Consider the following 11,546-nt stretch of genomic DNA (forward strand, 5'->3'; position numbering starts at 1 on the left):
GATGGTGTTGTCCATTGTTTAACCCCTTCCCCTTTTCGATTGTCTATTACTGCTAAGTCTTGGTAACTTTACCTTGACTTGGGATTGGATCCGTGAAGAAAGAGGCACGAAAAATAACCAGAGTTACTTGCTGATAGAGCCCGTAACAATAAACTTATGAGCTTTATTTCGAAGAATGTGACATTTTGGGATTGCAGCTCAGAGCTGTAGAGAGAGTACCGTGAGAATACTGTACTGCCACACTGGTCATTACTGTCCACAGTAATGACTCACCGGTCATTACTGTTCACAGTACTGTTTCACTGCCCTGTTTCACTCTCACTACTCAATAATGTCTCATTCGTCAATACTGTCCCAGGACTGCCTCACAAGTCATTACTGTCTCCAGTACTGTCTCACTGCTCATTACTGTCTCACTGCTCATTACTCTTCTCAGAGCTCTACTATCTAACTAGTCAACACTACCGTCAATATTTTACTGCTGTGACTATAAATCAAATGAACATTTGTATAGAATTAAATACATACTGGAAATGCTACTGATTTTTGTCAATGAAATAAAAACGCACATTAAACCTCATTTATTAGCATGTATTTCCACACATGTTTACTCATATAATTGTTATCAGCTCTAAATAACACGCGAGTATCCTCAACGCCTCAGTAATACATGTGTATATATTGAGAACCAGAGACTACTTGTGAACATGGCAAGAGTTCTATGGGTGAATTACAAAATAGGGTTTGCCGCTGTTTCTGCATGGGCAGGGCTGGTCGCGGACACACGCACAGCTGGGCAACACCGGGCCTGAAAATGGGAAAAGAATAATTTGATTGATATCCAGGTGATATACAGGAGACGCACATGCACACACGCACACATACACGCACACGCACGCACATTTGAACCAACCAACAAGAATGAGAGGAGAAGATGAACCAGCAATGCTGGATTTGACATTTACCCTAAATGAGTGGAATATAAGGGAAGTTAAGATGGAAGCGCCCTTGGGAATGAGTGACCACAGTGTATTGAACTTTGAGTACCTGGTAGAGCTAGGAATTATCTCCCCCGGGACACGTAATCCTGTAGCCCGGGTTCGATTCCCGGACTAGGCAGAGACAAATGGGCAGAGTTTCTTTCACTCTGATGCACCTGTTACCTAGCAAGTAAATAGGTACTTGGGAGTTAGACAGGATGTTACTGGCTGCTTCCTGTGTGTGTGTGTGTGTGTGTGTGTGTGTACTCACCTAGTTGTACTCACCTAGTTGTGCTTGCGGGGGTTGAGCTCTGGCTCTTTGGTCCCGCCTTTGGGCACTCAGTTTCCACCTGTGTCCCCAAGTGCGTGTGTCCCTTGTGTTAAGCAGCCTGTCTTTATCTACCCTGTCAATTCCCTTGAGGATCTTGAATGTGGTGATCATGTCCCCCCTAACTCTTCTGTCTTCCAACGAAGTGAGGTTTAATTCCCGTAGTCTCTCCTCGTAGCTCATACCTCTGAGCTCGGGTACTAGCCTGGTGGCAAACCTTTGAACCTTTTCCATTTTAGTCTTATGCTTGACTAGATATGGACTCCATGCTGGTGCCGCATACTCCAGGATTGGTCTGACATATGTGGTATATAATGTTCTGAAAGATTCCTTACACAAGTTTCTAAAGGCCGTTCTTATGTTAGCCAACCTGGCATATGCTGCTGCTGTTATCCTCTTGATATGAGCATCAGGGGACAGGTCTGGCGTGATATCAACCCCCAGGTCTTTCTCTCTCTCTGACTCGTGAAGTATTTCATCTCCCAAATGATACCTTGTATCTGGTCTCCTACTTTCTACCCCTATCTTCATTACATTACATTTGCTTGGATTAAACTCTAACAGCCATTTGTTCGACCATTCCTGCAGCTTGTCCAGGTCTTCTTGAAGCCTCAAGCTGTCCTCCTCTGTCTTAATCCTTCTCATAATTTTGGCGTCGTCAGCAAACATTGAGAGGAATGAGTCTATACCCTCTGGGAGATCATTTACGTATATCAGAAACAGGATAGGTCCAAGTACAGAGCCCTGTGGGACTCCACTGGTGACTTCACGCCAGTCTGAGGTCTCACCCCTCACTGTAACTCTCTGCTTCCTATTGTTTAGGTACTCCCTTATCCACTGGAGCGCCCAGTTACTCCTGCCTGTTTCTCTAGCTTATGCATCAACCTTTTATGGGGTACTGTGTCAAAGGCTTTCCGACAGTCCAAAAAAATGCAGTCCGCCCACCCTTCTCTTTCTTGTTTAATCTTTGTCACCTGATCGTAGAATTCTATCAATCCTGTAAGGCAAGATTTACCCTCCCTGAACCCATGTTGATGGGTTGTCACGAAGTCCCTTCTCTCCAGATGTGTTACTAGGTTTTTTCTCACAATCTTCTCCATCATCTTGCATGGTATACAAGTTAAGGACACTGGCCTGTAGTTCAGTGCCTCTTGTCTGTCACCCTTTTTGTATATTGGTACTACATTAGCAGTCTTCCATATTTCTGGTAGGTCCCCCGTTTCCAGTGACCTACTATACACTATGGAGAGTGGTAGGCAAAGTGCTCCTGCACACTCTTTCAATACCCATGGCGAGATTCCATCCGGCCCAACAGCTTTTCTCACATCCAGCTCCAATAGGTGCTTCTTGACCTCATCTCTTGTAATTTCGAACCTATCCAAGGTCACCTGGTTTGCTGCCACCTCTTCTAGTACCGCGACATCTCCCTGTTCTATTGCAAAGACCTCCTGGAACCTTTTGTTGAGTTCTTCACACACCTCTTTGTCATTCTCTGTGTACCTGTCCTCGCCCACCCTAAGTTTCATCACCTGTTCCTTCACTGTTGTCTTCCTCCTGATGTGACTGTGTAGTAGCTTGGGTTCGGTCTTGGCTTTATTAGCTGTATCATTTTCATACCTTTTCTCAGCTGCTCTTCTCACACTGACATACTCGTTCCTGTGTGTGTGTGTGTGTGTGTGTGTGTGTGTGTGTGTGTGTGTGTGTGTGTGTGTGTGTGTGTGTGTGTGTGTGTGTGTGTGTGTGTGTGTGTACTCACCTAATTGTACTCACCTAATTGTGCTTGCGGGGGTTGAGCTTTGGCTCTTTGGTCCCGCCTCTCAACTGTCAATCAACTGGTGTACAGATTCCTGAGCCTACTGGGCTCTATCATATCTACATTTGAAACTGTGTATGGAGTCAGCCTCCACCACATCACTGCCTAATGCATTCCATTTACTAACTACTCTGACACTGAAAAAATTCTTTCTAACGTCTCTGTGGCTCATCTGGGTACTAAGTTTCCACATGTGTCCCCTTGTTCGTGTCCCACCCGTGCTGAAGAGTTTGTCTTTGTCCACCCTGTCAATTCCCCTGAGAATTTTGTAGGTGGTTATCATGTCTCCTCTTACTCTTCTGTTTTCCAGGGATGTGAGGTTCAGCTCCTTTAGCCTTTCCTCGTAGCTCAATCCTCTCAGTTCCGGGACGAGCCTGGTGGCATACCGCTGAATCTTCTCTAACTTTGTCTTGTGTTTAATTAGGTATGGACTCCAGGCTGGAGCTGCATACTCCAGGATTGGTCTTACATAAGTGGTATACAGGGTTCTTAAAGATTCCTTACACAAGTTTCTAAAGGCAGTTCTTATGTTGGCCAGTCTAGCATATGCCGCTGATGATATTCTTTTGATGATATTCTTGTGTGTGTGTGTGTGTGTGTGTGTGTGTGTGTGTGTGTGTGTGTACTCACCTAGTTGTACTCACCTAGTTGTGCTTGCGAGGGTTGAGCTCTGGCTCTTTGGTCCCGCCTCTCAACCGTCAATCAACAGGTGGACAGGTTCCTGAGCCTACTGGGCTCTATCATATCTACACTTGAAACTGTGTATGGAGTCAGCCTCCACCACATTGCTTCCTAATGCATTCCATTTGTCAACCACTCTGACACTAAAAAAGTTCTTTCTAATATCTCTGTGGCTCCTTTGAGCGCTCAGTTTCCACCTGTGTCCCCTATTGCGTGTGCCCCTACGCACATGCAATAGGGGACACACGCACCGTGTGCCACCTAGTGCGTGTGCTCACTAGGTGGCACACGGTGACCCACTACTACTGCTGCCTCTTCATCCACTACTACTACTCTCCCTCCCCTCCTCCTCCTCCTCCACCACCACTACTGCCTCTCCCTCCCCTCCTCCTCCACCACCACTACTGCCTCTCCCTCCCCTCCTCCTCCACCACCACCACTACTGCCTCTCCCTCCCCTCCTCCTCCTCCTCCACCACCACTACTGCCTCTCCCTCCCCTCCTCCTCCTCCACCACCACTACTGCCTCTCCCTCCCCTCCTCCTCCACCACCACCACTACTGCCTCTCCCTCCCCTCCTCCTCCTCCACCACCACTACTGCCTCTCCCTCCCCTCCTCCTCCTCCTCCACCACTACTGCCTCTCCCTCCCCTCCTCCTCCTCCACCACCACTACTGCCTCTCCCTCCCCTCCTCCTCCACCACCACCACTACTGCCGCTCCCTCCCCTCCTCCTCCACCACCACCACTACTGCCTCTCCCTCCCCTCCTCCTCCTCCACCACCACTACTGCCTCTCCCTCCCCTCCTCCTCCTCCTCCACCACCACTACTGCCTCTCCCTCCCCTCCTCCTCCTCCACCATCACCACCACTACTGCCTCTCCCTCCCCTCCTCCTCCTCCACCACCACTACTACTGCCTCTCCCTCCCCCCTCCCCCTCCTCCACCACCACTACTACTGCCTCTGGGGGGGGGGGTATCCCCTCTCCTCTGAGGTTACTGGAGAAACTGAGCAGAGTCCTGCGACCCCCTCATCCCCATCCCTGTCTTTGCGTCTCCTCCTTGCTTCTGCAGCCCTCCATTCTCTTCCCTCGTCATGTCGCTTTGCAGAAAAACGTCCTTTATTCCCTTAACCTCATAAGTCTGCTTTTCCTGGATAGGATTTCCTCTTTTGTTGTCTCGTTCGTGAGCACTAACGTTATCAGTCGTTTCCTTTCCTTCTTGTAGCAGTCCAGCCTGAAAACCTTCTCAATATTGCCATTAACCCCAACCATATCCAAACCTTCCAAGATCTTTGTCACAGTTGTTTGGTTCTTCCTTCATCACTCCTGGTTAGATCCTTCCGGTTCCTGTACTTCTACAAGTGTAACAGCTATTTTCAGCATATGTGTAGTGCACTTTGCAGCTTCCTGAGAAATTAGCTACTTTCATAGCTGCTACCTCTAAAGCAGCCTTGGCACTTGGATTGTTTTGCAGCATTTCTGCAATCAGCTTCATCCCTTAGTTCCAGGAGGTTGCTTGCCTCGAACTGGTTCGAATTCAGATTTTCCCTGAGTCTCCTTAACTCTTCCTTGGTTTCCCGCAGTCCTCAATGGAGCCTCTGAATTATTTCATTCATTTCCCTCAGTTTTTTTGCTGAATTTCCCTGATACCTGGTTGATCCAGTCACAGGTAGTATCCTCTTTTCTTCCCCCGTCCCTGTGTGCGGTGATGTTCCACGGTGCTGTGAGGTGTGTGTGTGTGTGTGTGTGTGTGTGTGTGTGTGTGTGTGTGTGTGTGTGTGTGTGTGTGTGTGTGTGTGTGTGTGTGTGCCCAACAAACATAAAACTTTGTTGCAACCTCCACGAACGTTTCCAAAACGTTGTGGGAAAGATAAGTCGGGACAATTGTGCAGAAAGCATTTGGGCAACGTTTAATCCCAAAATTGTAAAAATATTCAGACGTATGGTTTCCTGTTAGTCTTTGAGAGGAAGCGTTGAAGTAGTAGAAAAAGTTCCAGGGCGGAACCCAGTTGCGTGGCATGAGAGTGTGCCTTATACAACAACAACAACAATGCCCGGCACAGCATGGAGGCAGGAGGAGGCTCCCTTGGTTGGTGGCGCGGTGGTACATAGTTCCTTTTTGTAACATTCTTCTTTCTTCCATCATTTAGTGTTTTAATTATGTAGGAGTTGATGAATGAAGGCACCACATGATGCAAGCCTCAACAGGTAACCAACTCCTAGGTACATATTTACAGATAGGCAAGGAGAACGGAAGTGTTCAGACCTCATACTTGCCTGGAAACACAATTCTGAATCTTTCGAGTGAACAAACTGCATATATAGGTATGTACAGGGTTAAGCTAAAAGCGTGCATACATGTGCACAACCTCTTCCTTCCTCACAACCTTTCTTCAGATATCTCACTTAACAGCAACAGCAACACACAGAATGACAGTAAAATAACTAATCAAGGTAGACATAAACCATCGAAAGATTGATTGGCAATCAAGGAACTACCCTTGAGGGGAAGTAGAAAGGTGGGATATAAAATAAGTGGAAGTTATGGAAGTTAACTTCTTAACACAACTTACTTGCTGTTATCTGCGAGGCCGGTCTCTGACCTGCCCTTCTAGGTTGGTGATCTAGTCAGTCTTTTAAAAGCAGCTGATAGTAGTCTACTGCTATCAGCTGAGTATGTAACTAGTTTATGCTAAAGATTAGGCGAACATACATAAAATAACAAGGATTATAATAGAAACGAAATGCCGGTTTCCATGGCATGTTCACGACAGTGTGAAGGCAATGACGAATTCTGAGGTAAAAGCAGAGATAGTAACGCAACCCGTCCTCGACTCAAGTCCATTACATCCAGCGGTCGACCCCACAGACGCATTCATAAATTTTACATGCAGATCATTCACAACGGGAATTTTCTCAAATATAAATTACTATTATAATATACTAGCATATTGTGCAATATAGGCATAGGTTAGGTTAGGTTAGGTGTTGAGGTTCTGTTGGCAATTATTTGTATTTGTAGTTTGTGGGTGAAGCATTTAAAGCGTTGTGGTTCGAACAAAACTCGTCAGTAAAGCACTTGTTCCGGAAGTGATCGGACGAAATCAGTTGTGAGTCGTGAGTAAACCGTTCTTCATTCATAAACCAGCCCGTCCTCCAAACAAAGATCCAAAAGTGATTCCATCCACCCGCCAAACCCCCTGTATATGAATGAAAAGCGGTTTACACACGACTCACAACTGCTGACGTTCGAACATATCCGGAACAAGTGTTTCACTGACGAATTTTGTTCGAATCACAACGCTATAAATGCTTCACCCACGTACTACAAATAATCGCCAACAGAACCTAAACACCTAACCTAACCTAACCTATGCCTATATATGCACAATATGCTAATATATTATAATATTAATTTATACTTGAGGAAATTCCCGTTTTGAATGAACAGCACATTAAAATTTATGAATGCGTCTGTGGGGTCGACCGCTGGATGCAATGGACTTGAATCGAGGACGGGTTGCATAAACAAGGGGTTTGGTGGGTGCATGGAATAATATTTTTGGTCTTTGTTTGGAGGACGGGCTGAGTAACGAGACAGTTAGTACCGAGATTGAATGAAACCATTGGACCAGACAATGTATCAACGTGGAGGAACAAAAACTATTGCAAAGCTAGTTTCCCAGCTGCTGAAAGAAGGCGATTGTGGTACCAATATACTAGAAAGGAGATATGGTAGAGGTAATTAACTATCGACAGTGTAGCTAACCATCATCCCCTGCAAAATAATCGAAAGAAAAATAAGGATGTGATTGGTTAAACACCTAAAGACGATTTTAAATACGTAATTATGTATTTAACCAGACAACAGCATAGTTTAAGAGAAGGAAAATCAATCCTAACGAATTTACTAAAATTGTATGAAAAATAACGAAGAAATGAAAAAACGAAGAATTCTATGAAAAATTCCTCCTCTAACTTAGGACTCACCTGAGGGGCGAGGATTATTTATGTCTAGCAGAGACTTACTGACTCACCTGAGGCATCAGGCAGAGACTTACGACGCACCTGAGGCATCAGGCAGAGACTTACGACTCACCTGAGGCATCAGGCAGAGACTTACGACTTACCTGAGGCATCAGGCAGAGACTTACGACTCACCTGAGGCATCAGGCAGAGACTTACGACTCAACTGAGGCATCAGGCAGAGACTTACGACTCAACTGAGGCATCAGGCAGAGACTTATGACTCACCTGAGGCATCAGGCAGAGACTTACGACGCACCAGGCAGAGACTTACGACTCAACTGAGGCATCAGGCAGAGACTTATGACTCACCTGAGGCATCAGGCAGAGACTTAGACTCACCTGGGGGTCGAGGTCGTCCTACGTTAGGTGGAAGACGAAAGATTTGTGCCTCCGTCATCAGCACCAGCGAGGCCATCCTGTGAGAGGTGCGAAAGTATGATTACACAATGTAAACTTTGCTCTCCAGATGTAACACAGGAACCTGAGTGTTGCTAACACAATAATCAAAGACAACTCCAGACCAGAACTCATGGAGCACCTACGTTTCCACTTACGTGATATGTAACTCTTACGTCGATCCCAAACCACTAAGCGGTCCTATCAAGCACCAAAGCTCTATGCGGTCGTCCTCAAAGGTTATTATCGTTATGGATGAACACTTAGTGGAATAAATTTTAAAAAATTGGATAAATAAAATATACGGAATCAAGCAGAGAACACTGACGCAATCACAAGGATAATGCGTCAACCTTCATCCCTCCAGAACATTCTAGAAGAATGTTATGTTATATCTCGTGTTAGTTGAATCTGGTGGGATTTCTTTTTATGACCTGAGTTGCCACATTGTTAGTTGAAACCTAGCTAGTATATACTAGTATATTAACATTTTGATGTAGATTATATTTAGCTAACACCTGAACGTGTTTCTGGTTTATTACAAGCCGGAATCATTTTAGGAAATAATGAGAATTAACACACAAAACGGATAAAAAATATTTATCTGCCCAGAAACAAATTGAGAGCCACATGAAAATTTCCAGGTAGACCAGTCAGGCCTTTTTAATTAATAAATTAAAAGGTTAAATACTAATGCCAAATTAATACATCGTATATGTCCATCATTGACATGGACATATACGTTTAAATGTTTAAAATAAACAATAGAACGATGGTTAAAGTATTACCTAGAAAAAAATTATTTATAATAAGTCCCAGCAGCTCCGGAGTTTAAGCGACGTCAACAAGGACCCACGAGGTGCCCAAAGTGTCAACACACAAGGTGTTGCAGCCCGTCCTCCAAACAAAGACCCAAATGTTACCTTGCACCCGCCAAACCTCCCTTGTTTATGAATGAAAAACGGTTTACACACGACTCACAACTGATTTCGTTCGAACACTTCCATAACAAGTGCTTCATTGACGAATTTTGTTCGAACCACTATGCAGTAAATGCTTCACTCACGTACTACAAAGACAAATAATCGTCAACAAAACCTATATACCTAATCTACCTAACCTATGCCTATATATGCACAATATGCTAATATATTATAATATTAATATATATTGGAGAAAATTCCTGTTTTGAATGAACAGCAAGTTAAAATTTATGAATGCGTCTGTGGGGTCGACCGCTGGATGTAATGGAATTGAGTCGAGGACGGGTTGGGTGTTGACGACCCCTAGTTCAAGCTTGACGACGACTGAACGTCTGGACACCTGCTCCGCCTGGAGGCCGCCGGATCACGTTGTTTCGTGATTTTGGATTTTGATTCTGTCGATTGGCATTCCTAGTCAACGGTCCGGATTGTTACGACGCCTGGCGCACATATAACCTTGAAGCACGGGATAGTTGCTAGATTTCGAACGTTTTCTGGCTGGGTCTTCGAGAGGGGTGAAGGTGTCCGGCGCCGGCTTGGCTGCGAGGTGCCAGGAGTTGGTGGGTCTTGGTGGGCTCCTGGTGTGCCCTCAGCCGTGGTGGGCTCCTGGTGTGCCCTAAGCCGTGGTGGGCTCCTGGTGTGCCCTCAGCTGTGGTGGGCTCCTGGTGTGCCCTTAGCCGTGGTGGGCTCCTGGTATGCCCTCAGCCATGGTGGGCTCCTGGTGTGCCCTCAGCCGTGGTGGGCTCCTGGTATGCCCTCAGCCACGGTGGGCTCCTTGTATGCCCTCAGCCGTGTTGGGCTCGTGGTATGCCCTCAGCCACGGTGGGCTCCTGGTGTGCCCTCAGCCACGGTGGGCTCCTGGTGTGCCCTCAGGCGTGGTGGGCTCCTGGTATGCCCTCAGCCATGGTGGGCTCCTGGTGTGCCCTCAGCCGTGGTGGGCTCCTGGTATGCCCTCAGCTATGGTGGGCTCCTAGTGTGCCCTCAGCCGTGGTGGGCTCCTGGTATGCCCTCAGCCATGGTGGGCTCCTGGTGTGCCCTCAGCCATGGTGGGCTCCTGGTGTGCCCTCAGCCGTGGTGGGCTCCTGGTATGCCCTCAGCCATGGTGGGCTCCTGGTGTGCCCTCAGCCATGGTGGGCTCCTGGTGTGCCCTCAGCCATGGTGGGCTCCTGGTGTGCCCTCAGCCGTGGTGGGCTCCTGGTGTGCCCTCAGCCGTGGTGGGCTCCTGGTGTGGCCTCAGCCATGGTGGGCTCCTGGTGTGCCCTCAGCCATGGTGGGCTCCTGGTGTGCCCTCAGCCATGGTGGGCTCCTGGTGTGCCCTCAGTCGTGGTGGGCTCCTGGTGTGCCCTCAGCCGTGGTGGGCTCCTGGTGTGCCCTCAGCCATGGTGGGCTCCTGGTGTTCCCTCAGCCATGGTGGGCTCCTGGTGTGCCCTCAGCCGTGGTGGGCTCCTGGTGTGCCCTCAGCCGTGGTGGGCTCCTGGTGTGGCCTCAGCCATGGTGGGCTCCTGGTGTGCCCTCAGCCATGGTGGGCTCCTGGTGTGCCCTCAGCCATGGTGGGCTCCTGGTGTGCCCTCAGTCGTGGTGGGCTCCTGGTGTGCCCTCAGCCGTGGTGGGCTCCTGGTGTGCCCTCAGCCATGGTGGGCTCCTGGTGTTCCCTCAGCCATGGTGGGCTCCTGGTGTTCCCTCAGCCATGGTGGGCTCCTGGTGTGCCCTCAGCCGTGGTGGGCTCCTGGTATGCCCTCAGCCGTTATGGGCGGCTTTGTTCTGCTTTAACGAGGGCACTGGATGACTTTTTGCGTTTTAGTTGGGGTCTGAATTTTTTGTGTTGCTACCCTGTACTCACCTAGTTGTGTCTGCAGGATCGAGCATTGACTCTTGGATCTCGCCTTTCGAGCATAGGTTGTCTACAACAATTGTTGGAAATTTCCAACATTGAATACAACACTGTGTATTCTCATTAATTATTACTAATTCTACTAATCATTGTAGTGATTAAAATTAACCCAACGTAGAGTTCACATGTACTAATAATTACATCTGTACAGTAAGGCTAGAATTCTTACGTCACCCGACGCCAGTATTGCGTCAGATTCCATTGTAATAAACACATTTATATCCAATGCGCCTGAGAATTGAATTTGATTCTCCATAATCAACGGTGTTCTGTGTGATAATTAATTACAGATAAACTGATCTCCAACTAAAGCCAAATAGAGCGTTTATAGTTATAGCTGTTATCTAGTAATAAAATTAACGTCACGAGTGAATGCCCTGGAGAGACATTAATTCTTCTCCATTGTTCGTTTACTATCATAGAACTGGCAAATAATAATATTTGA

The 11,546-nt window shown here is 47.2% G+C and overlaps 1 long non-coding RNA gene across 1 annotated transcript; it reads right to left on the reverse strand.

Moving 5' to 3' along the window:
* Positions 1–566: 566 nt before the first annotated feature.
* Positions 567–9,309, reverse strand: LOC123747961 (uncharacterized). The gene is made up of 2 exons (XR_006771734.2): positions 8,171–9,309; positions 567–808 (listed from the first exon to the last, which is right to left on the reverse strand). It is a non-coding gene; the product is annotated as an uncharacterized lncRNA (long non-coding RNA).
* Positions 9,310–11,546: the final 2,237 nt, after the last annotated feature.

Source organism: Procambarus clarkii, chromosome 46 (genome assembly GCF_040958095.1).
Source record: "Procambarus clarkii isolate CNS0578487 chromosome 46, FALCON_Pclarkii_2.0, whole genome shotgun sequence".
Lineage (NCBI taxonomy): Eukaryota > Metazoa > Arthropoda > Malacostraca > Decapoda > Cambaridae > Procambarus > Procambarus clarkii.